General features: G+C 45.1%; 1 protein-coding gene across 1 annotated transcript in view; it reads left to right on the plus strand.

The window, feature by feature from the left end:
* LOC147458645 (MADS-box transcription factor 23-like) overlaps window positions 1–17,657 on the plus strand; it is a 59,314-nt gene that overhangs the window by 17,313 nt on the left and 24,344 nt on the right. The window lies entirely within an intron of this gene.

Here is a 17,657-nt window from a genome sequence, read left to right on the forward strand (position 1 = left end):
GTTTAATAGAAGCGTGGATCACCAAGCATTCCCCTTAAAGTAAGAGGCAGCTCGCCGAATCTTAGAGTGCTCTGAGTAACGCCCTCCCGGGAAAGCGATGTCAAACTGCTGTACAAAAGACAAAGCCTTCGAAGCATATCTATAACCAGAAAACGTGTCAAATTTAATTGACTGTCCACCTCCTTAAATTCTCGGACTTTGTTGCTTTTGTCTTCCAGAAAGTCATACTGGTTGGCTTTGTAAAAATTCTTCTTCTTTGCATAAAAGCTGCTGTCATCAGAGTCCGGACTATCGGTAGACGAGTCCTCTGTAGAACTGTTCACCACGGATTTAGACTTCTTTGCCTTTTTATTGCCCTTTCCGAAGCGTTGCTTTTTGCTTCACTTTTTGCCTTGTCTTTCTTCTTTGCTCAAGTCAGATGAGCTAGAAAAACTGTAAGAAGAAGAAGAAGAACGTGGTACTCCTTCAAATCAAACACGCTTCTTCTGTTTCTTTGCCTTTTCAAAAGTAGACTGACGATCCAAATAATCCGGGAAGTCGATGCTTTTCTTCTGCTTTTTGTCGTGCTTTTTAACTTTGTTCTGCGTGTCAAAAAGCTGAGCAATTCGTGCATCAACCACCTCTTCTAATTCTTTCTCTGTATACGTCTTGGGAGTAGGAGGTTTCTTGAGAGCGGGTTTGGAGGGTGGCTTTGTAGTCTGGCTCATATATTTTGCCAATTTCGGGTCCTTGGCAAAATTAAGCGTCATCTTTGTTGCATCGTCGATCAATTGTCGACGCTCCACCTCCTGACGCTCCGCCTGAGTAGGCTGAGGCGGGCCGTACTCCTTGCCTGAATCTTCGTTGTGATCCCTTCCCGCATCTCCAGATGCAGAGGGAGTCGACTGGTCTTTGCCTGAAGCCATAAGTGCCGCGGAAAAAAAAGGGATCAGTTTTCCCGTAGAAGAGAAATCAGCAGTGCTCTGATGCCACTGTAATAGACTTGGACACTCCCAAGTTGAGAATCTACCACGAGTCCACGACACCACAAATAATCCCTTCAAATAGTTCATAGTTCACAATTGATTCGACATTGGCCCGGCGGAGTTCCGTGCCTAGAGATATTAGCCCCAAAGATTGGCGCCCCTTTCGGTATTTCTTTTTGTATTAATCTGTGTTCAAAGTACAAGAGTGTGGGCAAGCGCTCACACTCAGACTCTGCGTCCAAATGCTTTGAATTGTGAGAGGCCTACCTGCTTATTTAAAGGTTTTACAAAGGGATGCTAAAAGCAGAGGCCAAAAGCTGAAAATCAAAACCCCAAATAAAGCAAAGGCTTTTTGCTTTTCACAATCTCTCTCTCTCTCACAAGCTCTCTCTTGAGCCAAAAGCAATAAAGCAAAGAGCTTGTCTCTTTCTCTCTCAATTGCGTAGAAAAAGCAAAAGACCAAAAGCTGCGCCAAAAGTTGTCTAAATCTGCCGCAGATTGCGCTCCAATTTGCGGGCGTCCAAACAGGACCTGCCACGTCAGCCTGCAGTTTTCGAGAGCAGGAAGGAGAGAGTGTATGTGCGTGTTGTGGGCACGCCACGTCACAGGTTTGTGACACCTTCTTGAGTCTCGGCCAAAAGAAGTATCTCTCTACCCCTTTCATGGTGGTAGCAATGCCGCGGTGACCCGTAATAGGTGGACAGTGGCACTCGGTCATAACATTTTCTCTCAATGGTTGTTTAACACACAACATGGTTTTCCTCATCAAGTAGCCATCCCGAATGGAATATCCCGCTATTGTCTCCCCATCCTGTATCTGTGTGAAAATGTTTGCAAAATCTGAATCCATGGCATATTTATCGACCATATCCTCGAAGCTCCTATGATCTATCGCGGAAATAGCCAGAACCAACGGCTTTTGAGACAAAGCATTTGCCACCAAATTCTTCTGTCCTTGAACATGGACAATTTGGAAGTGAAACTGTGACAAGATATTCGCCCACCTCATGTGCTTTTCCGATAGCTGCTTCTGTGACAAGAAATAGCGTAAACTCTGATGGTCTGTAAAGACAGCAAAATCCGCTCCGAGTAGGTAGTGCCGCCACTGAGTAAGAGCATGGATAGCCGCCAAAAGCTCTTTCTCATAAATCTGTGCTGTCAATTCCGGCCTTGAGAACAATCGGCTCTCGTAAGCAATGACATGGCCTTCTTGCATTAAAACCGCACCGAGACTACGACTACAAGCATCACAATATACTTCAAATGACTTTTGCAAGTCCGGCAAAGTCAGAACCGGTCCCGTAGTCAATTTCTCTTTCAATGTCTAAAAGGCAGTCACTTCTGTGGGTCCTCACGAGAAAGGGATTCCTTTCTGTGTCAAGATATGCAAAGAGGAAGCAACCTCTATAAACTTTCGAATGAACTGGCTGTAGCACGAACACAATCCCAAGAAGCTTCTAACTTCATGGACATTCTTCAAATCGGGCCAATCACGGATAGTCTCTATCTTGGCCGGATCCATCTACACTCCTGTTGCTGACACAATGTGTCCCATAAAGTGTATCTCTGGTAGGAAAAATTCACTTTTCTTCGCATTAATCACTAACGTGATCTCATAATGCTTGAAAGACTTCAAGCAGATGATCTCTTTGTTCTGCCTCATCCTTGGAGAAAACAATGGTATCGTCAAAGAAAGTGCCAACAAATAGCTTGTACTCTCGAAAAATCATGTCCATCATCCGGTTAAATGTCGTAGGAGCACTGGTTAAGCCAAAAGGCATCACCAAAAACTCAAATAATCCAAAAATCGTTCGAAAGGCCGTCTTGTAGACGTCTCCCAGCGTGATCCGGATCTGATGATATCTACTCTTCAAATCGATCCTGCTAAAGCACGAGGATCCCTGTAATCTGTCGAGTATATCATCGATCCTAGGAATCAAAAATCTGTTCTTGATGGTGATTTTGTTGAGAGCTCTATAATTGATGCACATTCTCCAAAATCCGCCTTTCTTCAAAACCAACAACACTCGAGAGCAATACGGTGAAGTACTAGGTTGGACAAGACCCTTTTCCAAGAGGTCTTTCACTTGGTTCATAATCTCTTCGTTCTGGGCTTGGCTCACTCGGTAAGGTGGTGTCACAAAGTGATGACGTGGCTACGGACAACAGAAACCCTAATTTCTGCCAGAAACCCTAAAATTCCTGCAAACCGTAATTTTTGCCCAAAACCCTAATTTCCGGAAATCGCGGAGGCTATTATTATTATTATTATTATTATTATTTTTTTGGAGAAAATGACGTGCGACGCAAATTTTGCTTTTTCTCTATAATATGAGAAAGAGAGAGAGAATGCTTTTGCTTTCAAGTTTTGACTCTCTGTGGAGAGAGAGAGCAATCGCTTTTGATTTGAAGCTTTTGGGGCTCTGCTTTTGGGCATCCCTTGTAACCTTTAAATTAGTGGTGAGGGCCTCACTTCTCAGAGCATCTGGACGTAGAGTCTGAGAGTGAATCCCGACCCACTCTCTTTGTACTTTGAATTGATTAATACAAAAATAAATACCGAAAGGTGCGCGAGTCTTTGGGGCCAATATCTCTAGGCACGGAACTCCGCCGGGCCAGTGCAAATCTATTGTGATCTGTGAATTGTTTTGAAGTGGTTATTTGGTGCTGTCGCGATTGATTTTTGACTTGGAGTGTCCAAGTCTGTTACAGTGGTATCAGAGCACGGCCGATTTCTCTTCTACGGGAAATCCGATCCCCGAATTTTTTTTTCGCGGCACCTATGGCTTCAGGCAATGATCAGTCGACTCCCTCTGCATCTGGAGATGCGGGCTGGGATCACAACGAAGATTCAGACAGAGAGTATGGCCCGCCTCGGCCTACTCAAGCGGAGCAAAGAGAGATGGAGCGTCGCCAATTGATCGGCGATGCAACAAAGATGATGCTCAATTTTGCCAAGGACCCGAAGATGGCAAAATATATGAACCAGACCTCTTTGGAAGAGTTACAGACGGAGTGGTAGAGAACCACAACACCACTCCCGAAACCCGCTCTCGAGAAACCTTCTGCCTCCAAGAAATATACGGAGAAGGAACTGGAGAACGTGGTTGATGCACGGATTGCTCAGCTTTTCGACGTGCAAAAGAAAGACAAAAAGCACGGCAAAAAAAGCAGAAGAAAGACATTGACTTCCCGGGATATTTGGGTCGTCGGTCAACATTCGACAAGGCAAAGAAACAGAAGAAGCGTGTTCGATTTGAAGGAGTACTAGTTCTTCTTCTTCTTCTTCTGACAGTTCTTCTTGCTCCTCGGATTCGAGCGAAGAAGACAAAAAAGGTAAAAAGCGAAGCAAGAAACAAAGCTTCGGAAAGGGCAAGAAAAAGGCAAAGAAGGCTACATCTCGCCCAAAGACTGACAATTCTACTGAGGACTTGTCTACAGACAGCTCAAATTCCGATGACGGAAACTTTTATGCGAACAAGAAGATTTTTTTTTACAAAGCTAACCAGTACGACTTTCTCGAAGATAAAAGCAAGAAAGTCCGAGAACTAAGGAAGGTGGCCACTCGACCAAGTTTGATACTTTTTCAGGATACTCAGATGCTTCGAAGGCTGTCTTTTATACAGCAGTTTGACATCGCTTTCGCGGGAGGACGCTATTCAGAGCACTCCAAGATTTGGAGAGCTACCTCTTACTTTAAGGGGAATGCTCGTACTTGGTGGTCCACTCTTCTTTTAAACAAGATTGCGCCAGTTAAATGGCTGAAATTTAAGAGGCTTTTCATTTCTTCTTGGTTGACTCAAGAGTATGAGCGAGATATAAGAGCTGCTTGGAACCATCTCCGGATGACCAAGAGCGATACAGTGAATTCTTACTGTGAAATATTCTGGAGCTCTTTTCTACCCGCCTCTTCATTCAAGAAGATCTCGTTCAGAGAACAGATTGAGTGGTTTACCTTGGGTCTACCTACAGAGATCCGAGATCACTGCTTGGAATAGAAGTCAGCTTCTATTCAGTAGTTGATGAGTCATGCGAAGCAGGGCTTTGCCATTCACTCTGGCAGTCTGACCTACCCCACAGATGAGGCCATGACACAACGAGCCGAACAGACTTCTGGGAATGAAAGTAGTAAGAAAAAGAGCAACCCAGCGAAAAATGATGCACGACCCAAGCTTACTCCTGAGGAGAGAGTTCGCTTCATTAGAGAGGGGAAGTGCTTTGGATGCGGGGAACAGGGACATATCTCCGCGAAGTGCCCTAATAAGGCACAGAAAGAATAGAATGATAAAGACGACAATAGGTCTGAGAGTTTGAGAGCAGTTGAGGAATGTGGTAGAAAAGGCAGATAGAAAAGCAAAACTGGTACCACATGGCGTGGGACCTGCACCGAATCTAATTAATGAAAGTACAAACTTTGCCGCTTTTGGGGCAAAGTGAAGGATCAGGAAGCTCTTTTGAAGGAGCCAAGGCCAACTTCTTTTCACTTGGAATTGGCGGCTCGATTTGGAACTACGCTCGACAGACTGACGCCACAGGCGGAGGTAGTTCGACTGGCACCCGGATGGGATGTTGCCATTACACCGAGCATTGACAAACTTTGTTTGCAATGACAGGGGTGTTCAGGGCACGCGAGTGACGTTCTACTCAAGATCCCTTGGTACCGCAAGAACTACGCCGTGGTTGACTACCGGGCCGAGAAAGCGACTTTGATAAATGAAGGGCTTAGAGATTGTACTTGATGAACTTCAGTGTCTTACTTATTCTTTTGGGAGAGAGTTGAACGATGGATAAAGGTTGAATATGTTTTGACCTGATCAAAAGAACGCCAATATTTTTTCTCCACACTCATGCCGATTGCTTTTCAGAGGGCCTGAAGATCAAACCATTGATCTGATACTTGGAAGCACGCCACCGAATCGGCCACCTTATCGTGTGAGCCGAGTACAGAATGAAAAGATTATGAACCCAGTGAAAGACCTCTTGGAAAAGGGTCTTGTCCAGCCTAGTACTTCACCGTATTACTCTCCAATGTTGTTGGTTTTGAAGAAAGACGGATCTTGGAGACTGTGCATCGATTATAGCGCTCTCAACAAAATCACCATCAAGAACAGATTTCCGATTCCTAGGATCGATGATATACTCGACATGTTTCAGGAATCCTCGTGCTTTTCAGGATTGACTTGAAGAGTGGATATCATCAGATTAGGATAGCTCCAGGAGATGTCTACAAGACAGCTTTTCGGACGACTTTTGGGTTATTTGAGTTTTTGGTGATGCCTTTTGGCTTAACCAATGCTCTTGCGACATTTAACCGGATGATGGATAGGATTTTTCGAGAGTACAGGCTATTTGTTGGCACTTTCCTTGATGACATCATTGTTTTCTCCAAGAATGAGGCAGAACATAGAGATCATCTACTTCAAGTCTTTCAGGCATTGCGAGATCACACGTTAGTGATTAATGCAAAGAAAAGTGAATTTTTCCTACAAGAGATACACTTTTTGGGACACATTGTGTCAGCAGCAGGAGTGCAAATGGACCCGGCGAAGATAGAGACTATCCGTGATTGGCCCGATTTGAGGAACGTCCATGCAGTTAGAAGCTTCTTGGGACTGTGTTCGTCCTACAAGCGGTTCATACGAAAGTTTGCAGAGGTTGCTTCCCCTTTGCATACCTTGACACAGATAGGAGTACCTTTTTTGTGGGGACCCACAGAGGTGACTGCCTTTCGGACATTGAAAGAGAAATTGACTACGGGACCTATTTTGACTTTGCCGGACTTGTAGAAGTCATTTGAAGTATATTGTGATGCTTGTGGTCGTAGTCTGGGTGCGGTCTTGATGCAAGAAGGCCATGTCATAGCTTACGAGAGCCGTTTGTTCTCTAGGCCGGAGATGACAGCACAGATCTATGAGAAAGAGCTTTTGGCGGTTATCCATGCTCTTACTCAGTGGCGGCACTACCTACTCTGAGCGGATTTTACTGTCTTTACAGACCAGCAGAGTTTGCGCTACTTCTTGTCACAGAAGGAGCTTTCGAAAAAGCAGATGCGGTGGGCGAACATCTTGTCACAATTCCACTTCCAGATTGTCCATGTGCAGGGACAGAAGAATGTGGTGGCAGATGCTTTGTCTCGAAAACCGTTGGTTCTGACTATTTCCGCGATACATCATAGGAGCTTCGAGGATATGGTTGATCAGTATGCCACAGATACAGATTTTGCAGATATTTTCACACGGATATGGGATGGGGAGACAGTAGCTGGATACTCCCTTCGGAAAGGCTACTTGATGAAAAAGACTATGTTGTGCGTTACACAGCCGTTGAGGGATAAGGTTATGACTGAATGCCACTGTCCACCTTTTACGGGTCACCGCGGCATTGCTACCACCATGAAGGGGGTAGAGAGATACTTCTTTGGGCCGAGACTCAAAAAGGATGTGGAAGAGTTTGTGTGCAGTTGCTTGGTATGCCAGAAGGTCAAGTTTGACAGGCATAAGGCACAGGGATTGTTACAGCCTTTACCCATACCCACCCACCCCTGGGAAAGTATTGCAATGGATTTCATTTTTGATCTCCCGAGAACACAGAAAGATCACGATGATTTTCCGATTACATGGCACATCTGAGACGGTTGTCTCCGACAAAGACCCCAGATTTATGAGTTTGTTTTGGAAGGCAATTTGGGAGAACATTGGCACGCAGTTGCAGTTCTCGTCATCATTCCACTTGCAGACTGACGGGCAATTTGAGATTGCCAATTCAGTGATTTTAGATTTATTGAAGTTGTGTATCTCGGATCAGAAGACTCAATGGAAAAAGAACTTACCTTTGGTGGAATTTGCCTACAATAACACGATACACTCTTCGACGGGGTAGACGCCATGTGAGATTGTTGAAAGTGTTGCGAAGGTTCCATCCTTCCTGAGCATGAAAATTAGATATTTGAAGCGGATGAATATTCGCGAGATTTGGATATGGCTATTGCCAAGGTTCGCGAGACTTTGTAGGAGTCTCAAGAACGACAAAAAAAGGCAGCGGATCGCCATCGTCGCGACTTGAAATTGAAGGAGGATGATTGGGTGCTCTTACTCTTGAGAAGGCACGCCTACGAAAGAAAAAGGGAAAGGAGAGGCTTTTCCAAAGCTTAGTATGTGATACTACGGACCTTTCCAGATCACTGACAAGATAAATGATGTCTCCTTCCGATTGAAACTGCCAGATACTTGGAGGATTCATAATGCATTGCATGTGAGTCTCTTGAACCCTGTTAAGGGTGATGTGCTTGATGATGGGGAGCCTGATGAGCAACCCGAAGTGGAAGAAAACGAGGAGATCCTTGTTCATGAACAGATTTTGGGACATAACGATACGAAGAAAGGTAAAGTCCGAAGGCGGTTCTTGGTTAAGTTCAAGAACTTTCCTTCATTTGATGCGAAGTGGATGGAGGAGGAGGACCTAGCAGATACTCCTCGGATTGTGAAACTTTACCTCGATGTTTTGGTTTAGCATAGTCTACTCCAAACGGAACCTAGATACTCAGCTTGGCCGAAGATCTGGTGCAGTGGGATGCACAAGAGGGGAGTTACTCCGCTCCTTTGTCAACAGATGCCTCGATTTTGATACTAAAGTCACTGATGTCTCTTTGAGCTTCAGGGATACTGAGAGCTGACAGTATTCTGCTGGATGACTTTATGAAATGGAATTCCTGATAATGATACTGATTTGTTCTTGACTTCTTGTGAGTGCAGGAACTGATAGCCGAAATGACTGCAGCATTTTGGTCTGATTGATCTCGAATAGACATGGTTGCAATAGGGGTTAGTCAATCTGACATCGATGAGGTCCCGATTGGACCTAGATGTGATTGCTAGCTACATTTATGATAAATCATGGTCTAAGATCCGAATGAATGTTGAATGTCATGTGATGTCGTGTGATGTGACTGTCGATTTTGTACATGTGCTAGATGTGTGTTCCTAGTACGTAGGTACTAACAGCTGGTGTCTGCTAAGACGGTTTATGGCTTTTGTCGGTTTTGCAGGCGTAATCGCGGTCGATTACAATGCTTTCAAGAGGGGGGTATGTCACAAAGTGATGACGTGGCTACAGACAACAGAAACCCTAATTTCTACTAGAAACCCTAAAATTCCTGCAAGCCCTAATTTTTGCCAAAAGTCCTAATTTCCGAAAATCGCAGAGGCTATTAAATTTTTTTTTTTTTGGGAAAATGATGTGCGACGCAAATTTTGCTTTTTCTCTATAATATGAGAAAGAGAGAGAGAGTGCTTTTGCTTTCAAGTTTTGACTCTCTGTGAGAGAGAGAGAGCAATTGCTTTTGATTTGAAGCTTTTGGGGCTCTGCTTTTGGGTATCCCTTGTAATCTTTAAATTAGTGGTGAGGCCTCACTTCTCAGAGCATCTGGACGCAGAGTCTGAGAGTGAATCCCGACCCACTCTCTTGTATTTTGAATTGATTAATACAAAAAGAAATACCGAAAGGGGTGCGAGTCTTTGGGGCCAATATCTCTAGGCACGGAACTCCGCCGGGCTAGTGCAAATCTATTGTGATCTGTGAATTGTTTTGAAGTGGTTATTTGGTGCTGTCGCGATTGATTTTTGACTTGGAGTATCCAAGTCTGTTATAGGTGGCCGGTTCGATGGTGTGCTTCCAGGTATCAGATCAATGGTATGATCTTCAGGACGAAAGGGTGGTAACTCGCCTGGCAAGCCCTCTGAGAAGCAATTGGCATGAGAGTGGAGAAAATCTTGGCGTTCTTTATCAAGTTCAGACATATTTATCCTATCCTCATCACTCAACTCTTTCATAAAGATCGAGTAAACAAACAGATTGGATTTCATTAACTTTGAAAAGGCCGAAGCCGATACAATAGGGACAGACTCACCCTTAAGTTTTACATCGAGTACAATGTTTCTGCCCTTGTCTGTGGTCAATGTCGCTTTTCTCGCCCGATAGTCGACCACGGCGTTGTTCTTGTGGTACTAGGGAATTCCCAAGAGAACATCACAACCTTCCAAAGGCATTAAGTAAAAGTTTTCATGCCCCAAATACCCCTGACAATGCAACTGAAGTTTGCCAATGACAGGTGTAATGGCTACGTCCCTGCCGAGTGCTGCTAGAACTGCCTCTGCAAGTGGTCCCGTCCGATCGGGAGTGATCTCGAGCTGCGCCGCTAATTCCGGTGAAATGAAGTTGGCCTTGGCTCCTCCATCAAAGAAGATCAGGGCTTCTTGGTCTTTCACTTTGCCCCAAGCTCAGCAAAGTTCTGTACTCTTGTCCAACGTGCTGGGAACAGTACCCACGTAATCTGGAACGAGTCCTGTTTTCATCTTGCCTTTTCTTCCACGTTCCTCAGTTGCTCTCGAACTCTCAGGCCTTTCGTCGTCCTTGTTGTTCTGTTCTTTCTATTTAGGGCACTTCACGGAGATATGCCTAGTTTCCCCGCATCCAAAGCACTTCCCCTCCTTGATGAAGCGAGCTCTCTTCTGAGGAGTGAGTTTGGGTCGTGTATCCTTCTCTTTCTTTTCTGGGTTGCTCTTCCTCTTTCTACTTTCATTTGTCGAAGTCTGTTCGGCTCTTTGCGTCATGATCTCATTGGTGGGGTAGGTCAAACTGCCTGAGTGAATGGAAAAATCCCGTTTCGCATGACTCATCAACTCTTGAATGGAAGCTGACTTTTGCTCCAAGCAGTGATCTCGGATCTCTGTAGGAAGACCCAAGGTAAACCGTTCAATCTGGTCCTTGAACAAGATCTTCTTAAATGAAGAGGCGGGTAGAAAAGAGCTCCAGAATCTCTCGCAATAAGCGTCTACTGTATCCTTCCTAGTCATCCGAAGATGGTTTCAAACAGTTCGTATGTCGCATTCATACTCTCGAGTCAGCCAAGAAGAAATAAAAAGCCTCTTGAATTTCAGCAATTTAACTGGCACAGTCTTGTTTAATAGAAGCGTGGATCACCAAGTTCGAGCCCTCCCCTTATAATAAGAGGCGGCTCTCCGAATCTTAGAGTGCTCTGAGTAACGCCCTCCTGCGAAAGCGATGTCAAACTGCTGTACAAAAGACAAAGCCTTTGAAGCATCTCTATAACCAGAAAACATGTCAAATTTAATTGATTGTCCACCTTCCTTAAACTCTCGGACTTTCTTGCTTTCGTCTTTCAGAAAGTCATACTGGTTGGCTTTAAAAAAATTCTTCTTCTTTGCATAAAAGCTACTGTCATCAGAGTCCGAACTAGACCAGTCCTCTGTAGAACTCTCAACCACGGGGCGAGATTTAGACTTCTTTGCCTTTTTCTTGCCTTGCTTAAGCTTTGCTTTCTGCCTTTTCTATCTTCTTCGCTTGAGTCAGATGAGCTAGAAGAATTGTCAAAAGAAGAAGAGCTGGGTACTCCTTCAAATCGAACACGCTTCTTCTGCTTTCTTGCCTTTTCAAAAGTAGACTGACGACCCAAATAACCCAAGAAGTCAGTGCCTTTCTTCTGCTTTTTGTCATGCTTTTTACTTTGTTCTGCGCGTCAAAAAGCTGAGAAATTCGTGCATCAACCACTCTTCTAATTCTTGCTCTGTATACCTCCTAGGAGTAGGAGGTTTCTTGAGAGCGGGTTTGGGGGGTGGTTTTGTGGTCTTCTGCCACTGTGTGTGCACCTCATCCAAAGAAGTCTGGCTCATATATTTTGCAAATTTCGGGTCCTTCGCAAAATTAAGCATCATCTTTGTTGCATCGCCGATCAATTGTCGACACTCCATCTCTTGACGCTCCGCCTGAGTAGGCCGAGATGAGCCGTACTCGCATGAATCTTCGTTGTGATTCCTTCCCGCATCTCCAAATGCCGAGGGAGTCGACTGATCTTTGTGTGAAGCCATGGGTGCTGCATAAAAAGGATCGGATTTCCCATAGGAGAGAAATCGGCCGCGCTCTGATACCACTGTAACAGACTTGGACACTCAAAGTCGAGAATCTATCGTGACACCGCAAAAGATCACTTCAAAACAGTTCGCAGTTCACAATTGATTCGACATTGGCCCAACGGAGTCTCGTGCCTAGAGTTATTGGCCCCAAAGACTGGCGCACCTTTCGGTATTTCTTTTTGTATTAATCTGTGTTCAAAGTACAAGTAAGCTACCTGGGACTCACTCTCAGGCTTTGCGTCCAGAAGCTCTCAGAAGTGAGAGCCCAGAGACTCTTTTAAAAGTTTACAAGGGATGCCAAAAGGAGAGCCCAAAAGCTGGAAATTAAAAGCTCTGATAAAATAAAGCAGGTTCTCTTTCTCGCTCTCACAAGCTCTCTCTCTTGAGCCAATAGCAATAAAGCAAGAGCTTCTCTCTCTCTCCCATGCTACATGGCGTAGAAAAGCCCAAAAACAACGCCAAAAGCTGTCCAAGAGCTGTCGCAATCAGCGCCGCGTTTTACGAGATGCCACGTCAGCAATCTGTTCGTACGGCAGTACCACGTCAGCAGTACAATCCGGTTTTCCCGCATCCGTACAAGGCAGCCACATCATCATTGCTGTCCGGTAGCCAAAAAAGAGTGTATGTGTGTGTGTGTTGTGGCACGCCACGTCACCAGTTTGTGGCAGTGACTCATCGTTTTAAAACGCTGTGGGTCAGCAAGTGTGGGGCGGCATTTGTTTACTGAGAGGGTTAAAGTCGGACAAGTCCTTGGAGTAGACGGCCCCTTGCGTTGGTGACACGTAGCTCAAGAGAGGGGCATAGGAGGAGACACACTTTGTGTGGCTTGGGGAACTTTTTGCGGCTTGGAAGAGGTGGAGTTCGGAGAAGGCAACAAAGTTATTTTTGGGAGGAGCGGCTTGGGATTAGTGCGGCCACCCTTGGAGTGCGAGAAGGTTTCCCGGATTACCAGATCTTGCGACTTTATCATGGCCCCCCTTGCTCGAGCGCAAGCAACAAATTGAACGGAAATAACTACGCTCATTGGAATTTTATCATGCAACTCTGGTTCTCACGAAAAGGCTTATGGGATATTGTTGAGACTCGGAGCCCTGTCCCACGAGGGATCCCAACAACCGGTCATAGTAACAGGGAATGGCCATTTTCAGGTCTCCGTTCCCCGTTCCCATCCCAATTTTCCGTTCCGAATCCCCGTTCCGTGTTTCAAATGTGCGTATCCAAAACAGGGAATGGCATTTCATGCATGTTGCCGTCCATCGTTCCCCCGTTCCGATTTCCCGTTCCTGGTAACTATGCAACCGGTACACCCGCCTTCAAGATGACAAATATCTCAAATCATGTGTCGATTGGATGCGGCTAATGCGAAGGCTATGTCGGCCATTGCCGAATCTCTTAGAAAGGACCTTTCTCCAGCCATTCAGACTTTGAAGACTGCCAATGATATGTGGTTCAAGCTCGTTGGAATGTTTGATCGGGATTCTACGATGCGAGCAGTCACCCTTCTTGGATAGTTATTTGCCATCCAGTTTTCACGAAGGAAGTTCCATGCAGTCATTTCTTATGAAGGCTAGAGCTATTCATGATCAACGGCTATGAAAAGTGTGTTGACGAGTACTCAGTTAGCTGCTTTGGTTCTTATGAAGTTGCCTAAGGAGTATGAAACGTTGTCTACGACACTTCGGCTACAATGTCTACGACACTTCGGCTACAAGTCACGACTGGAATTTGATGATTTCAGCTCTTTTCTCATTGAGGAGGAAGCCATGTTGATAACTCAAGGAAAAATTCAGATTTCTGAGACAGGTGGGAAGCACTTGCTGCTTCGGATTCCATAAAGAGGATTAAGAACCCTTGTTACAATTGTGGAAGGCGTGGTCCTTTGGCCAAGGATTGTAGATCCAAAGGCAAAGACAATGATTCTACAAAGGACGAAGGTAAAAGAAAGCAACAGGAGGAAAGTAGTGATAGTGACTAAGGGAAGGACAACAAAGCAGCGGTTGGTGTAGTGGAGTCTACACTTGCAAGATCTCCCGTCTTCTAGTCACATGGAGATTGGTGCCGCCATCACCTTCAGCTAGAGAGAGCCTTGTGAGTGGCAGAGAGGAGCAAACAGTGTCCCGTATAATTAATCTGGACCCTTGTGTTGGAGTTCAAGTTATCGGTGTTTGAACTCGTAGGCCGGAGTTCAAGGCACATGCATTTGGCAAGGAACCAATCAAATGTATCTAAAACTGTTGTTGGTAGGATTATGGACAGGATGTGTTCCACAGTTTATTATCTTGAACTATTATATTTTGGACATGATGTGTTCATAGTTCACGAATGGGGATTCTTGGATGTAGTGTTGTCTACATTAATCAATTCAGTTTTTCTAAAAGACAACTGATACTCAAGATGGCATTCTTCTAAGGAACAAAGTTGAGGGTAGCAAATCCGAGGTGTATCTAGTGGAAGGTACCTGTACTAGGTAGTCCATGGTAGCTTCTTCTTCAACTTGGTCTGTCACAAACGGGAGGGCATAACAATATAAAATACATTCGGATAAATAGAATTTATCACTTATTACTGAAGCCAAAGGATACACAGAGAGAGAGAGAGAGAGAGAGAGAGAGAGAGAGAGAGAGAGAGAGAGAGAGAAGATCGACACAGTACTGGGGACCAGAAGATGGGCTGGTTTCCCCCCGTAATAGTATCTTTATTACTAAGGAGAAGTCTATACAAGCACTTGAACCGAACGTATTACCACGTTCCTTCTAGAATAAGACTTGATGGTTCCCGGAAGCGTCAGCTTCCGATTCCTAGGGCAAAACCCTATTCCAAGGAACTTCTCGTTCCTTATTCCAAATCCTTGAGGACTAGGGTTCTCGCGTCTGGATCTCACCTTCCAGACTCAGGGCATCACATCCTTGCAACTCTCTTTCCCAACTCTGTTTCCAGAGTCCTCTTCCCGCAGAACAACTCTGCTTTCCCGGACGCGAAGTCCTTACTTGGGAATCTCAACTTCCGGATCACAACTCGAGAGACTACCTCTCTCCGATCTGTGGATCTACTTCCCAAACTTGGGTACGAAACCCTTGGGCTGATCTGGCTCTAGTTCCTAAGAGCGCTTTCTCCTGCAGAGGCTCATGCCTTCCTCTGCTCCTACTCCCTCACGAAGAGGAAGTACACCTGCAATCAAATACTCAAAGATCATAACATGAAAATCGTTACCTTCAAAGTCTCGACGCTCGAAACGCAACTCGGTTCTCGAAAATCAATTCCCCGGAAGAGATCTCTACATAGAAAATCCTCTTTTCCAATCCTACACACAAAAGAGGTGTGTTCTCGGGTTCCTTCTCGTAAATCAGCCCCGTCTACGACGTTTATGGGCTGAAAACAGAGAAAAACAGAAACTTGTCGCGATGGAAACACGCTTCGTAGGCACTTCTTCGTGAGGGAACTTGCGCACTGGGTCTTGGCGACATCCGGTACACTTGGGGCAGCCATGGGCATCACCGGCAACGTCTTCTTTCTGGCTGAAATCTGCAGCAGCATCTCCTCCTTGCAAAGATTGGTCTTTCCTCTCGGAGAGGGCATGTGATGCTTTTATAGCTCCTTGGCCATGGCAAAGATAGCTGCTCGCGTAGAGATCGCGGCTTTTCCTTGTGCACAATTCCAACACAATTCGGAATTTCCTCTTGACTATGGATATCCCCTTTCCGATGCACCCGTCACCCACATGGTGACGCATCAGGAATACCCATCACCTAGTGTTTTTCTACCGAACTTACGGTACAATCTGCTTCACGATGCTCTATGTCACCCATCCTATGACGCATCAGAGATGTCCGTTCCCGGATGGTCGGATACTTCTTTCTGATGCTCCTTGTCACCTATCTGATGTGACGCATTAGAAGTACCCGTTCCTGGTGGCCTTACAGATATTCCTGTTCTCAGTGCTCCCGTCATTACTTTGAATGACGCACTAGGAATACTCTGTGCTCGGATGTCTCCAGTGAGAAAAACCCTCTCACTTAAAATTCCAATAATTCATTTAGAATCATTTTTCCTGGTGTTCCAAGCGAGAAAACCCTCTCACTTATAAATCCAATATTCATTTAGAATTATTTTTATGTCAGATAAAGCCAATTTAGTAACATCCCTCTCTGTCACGTGACACATTCAACCCTATGTGTCCGTGGACAGGCTACAGCATGATCAGGGTTTAGTCAGTCCAGTCAGTCTAGATTAGAAGTGATCTGGCACTTTTGTGAGTCTATTCGTAGACCGTGCATGCCCAGTCACTTAGTGTAGATGGATATCCTCTGGTTGCACACAACATGATCATCAGTATTCCCTCCAGAATCCATCAGATTCAGTCAGGGGAATTTTTGAGTGCATTTAGCCTATTTTACCTATTTTTGGCATTTTCACGTATTATTTTTAAGTGACTTCCCAACAAAAGTAGGTAGGGCAATTTTGCTAAGAAAATATATAAGCAAACCAAAGCTAGCATTCTTTGGGAGATGAGCAAGGAGCATGTCACAAATGGGAGCGCATAACAATATAAAATACATTCGGATAAAGAGGATTTATCACTTATTACTGAAGCCAGAGGATATAGAGAGAAATAAATAGAGAGAGAGATAGAGAGTGAGAAGATCGACACAGTACTGGGGACCAGAAGATGGGCTGGTCCCCCCCCATAATAGTATCTTTATTACTGAGGAGAAGTTTATACAAGCACTTGAACGGAACGTATTACCACGTTCGCTCTAGAATAAGACTTGATGGTTCCCGGAAGCCTCGGCTTCCGATTCCTAGGGCAAAACCCTATTCCAAGGAACTTCCGTTCCTTATTCCAAATCCTTGAGAACCAAGGTTCTCGCCTCTGGATCACACTGCCAGACTCAGGGCATGGCATCCCTGCAACTCTTTTCCGACTCTGTTTGTAGAGTCTTGTTCCTACAGAATAACTCCGCTTTCTTGGACACGAAGTCCTTTCCTTGGGAATTTCAACTTCCGGATCACATCTCGAGAGTCTACCTCTCTTCAATCCGTGGATCTGCTTCCCAAACTTGGGTACGAAACCCTTGGGCTGATCTAGCTCTAGTTCCTCAGAGCGCTTTCTCCTGCAGAGGCTCATGCTTTCCTCTGCTCCTACTCCCTCACTAAGAGGAAGTACACCTGCAAACAAATACATTGAGTTCATAAGATGAGAATCGTTACCTTCAAAGTCTCGATGCTCGAAACGCAACTCCGTTCTCGAAAAGTAATTCCCCGGAAGAGATCTCTCCATAGAAAATTCTCTCTTCCAATCCTACACACAAAAGAGGTGTGTTCTCGGGTTCCTTCTCGTAAATCAGCCCTGTCTACGACGTTTATGGGCTGAAAACGGAGAAAAACAGCAACTTGTCGCGATGGAAACACGCTTCGTAGGCACTTCTTCGCGAGGGAACTCGCGCACTGGGTCTTGGCGACATTTGGTACACTTGGGGCAGCCATGGGCATCACCGGCAACGTCTTCTTTACGGCTGAAATCTGCAGCAGCATCTCCTCCTTGTAAAGATTGGTCCTCCTTTTGAGTGAGGGCATGTGATACTTTTATAGTTCCTAGCCACCGGCACGAATAGCTGCTCGCGTAGAGATCGCAGTCGTTTTTTTTTTTGTTTTATAATTTTTTTTTCACCGTTCTGCCAGAAAAAGAGAGAGAGAAAACGCTGGATGATCTGTTGCCTTATTTCTCAGATGGCTGCCCACTTATTAAATGAGCGGCAGGCGTATT

The sequence above is a fragment of the Adiantum capillus-veneris genome, chromosome 4 (genome assembly GCF_014529385.1).
Source record: "Adiantum capillus-veneris isolate H3 chromosome 4, ASM1452938v2, whole genome shotgun sequence".
NCBI classification, from domain to species: domain Eukaryota; kingdom Viridiplantae; phylum Streptophyta; class Polypodiopsida; order Polypodiales; family Pteridaceae; genus Adiantum; species Adiantum capillus-veneris.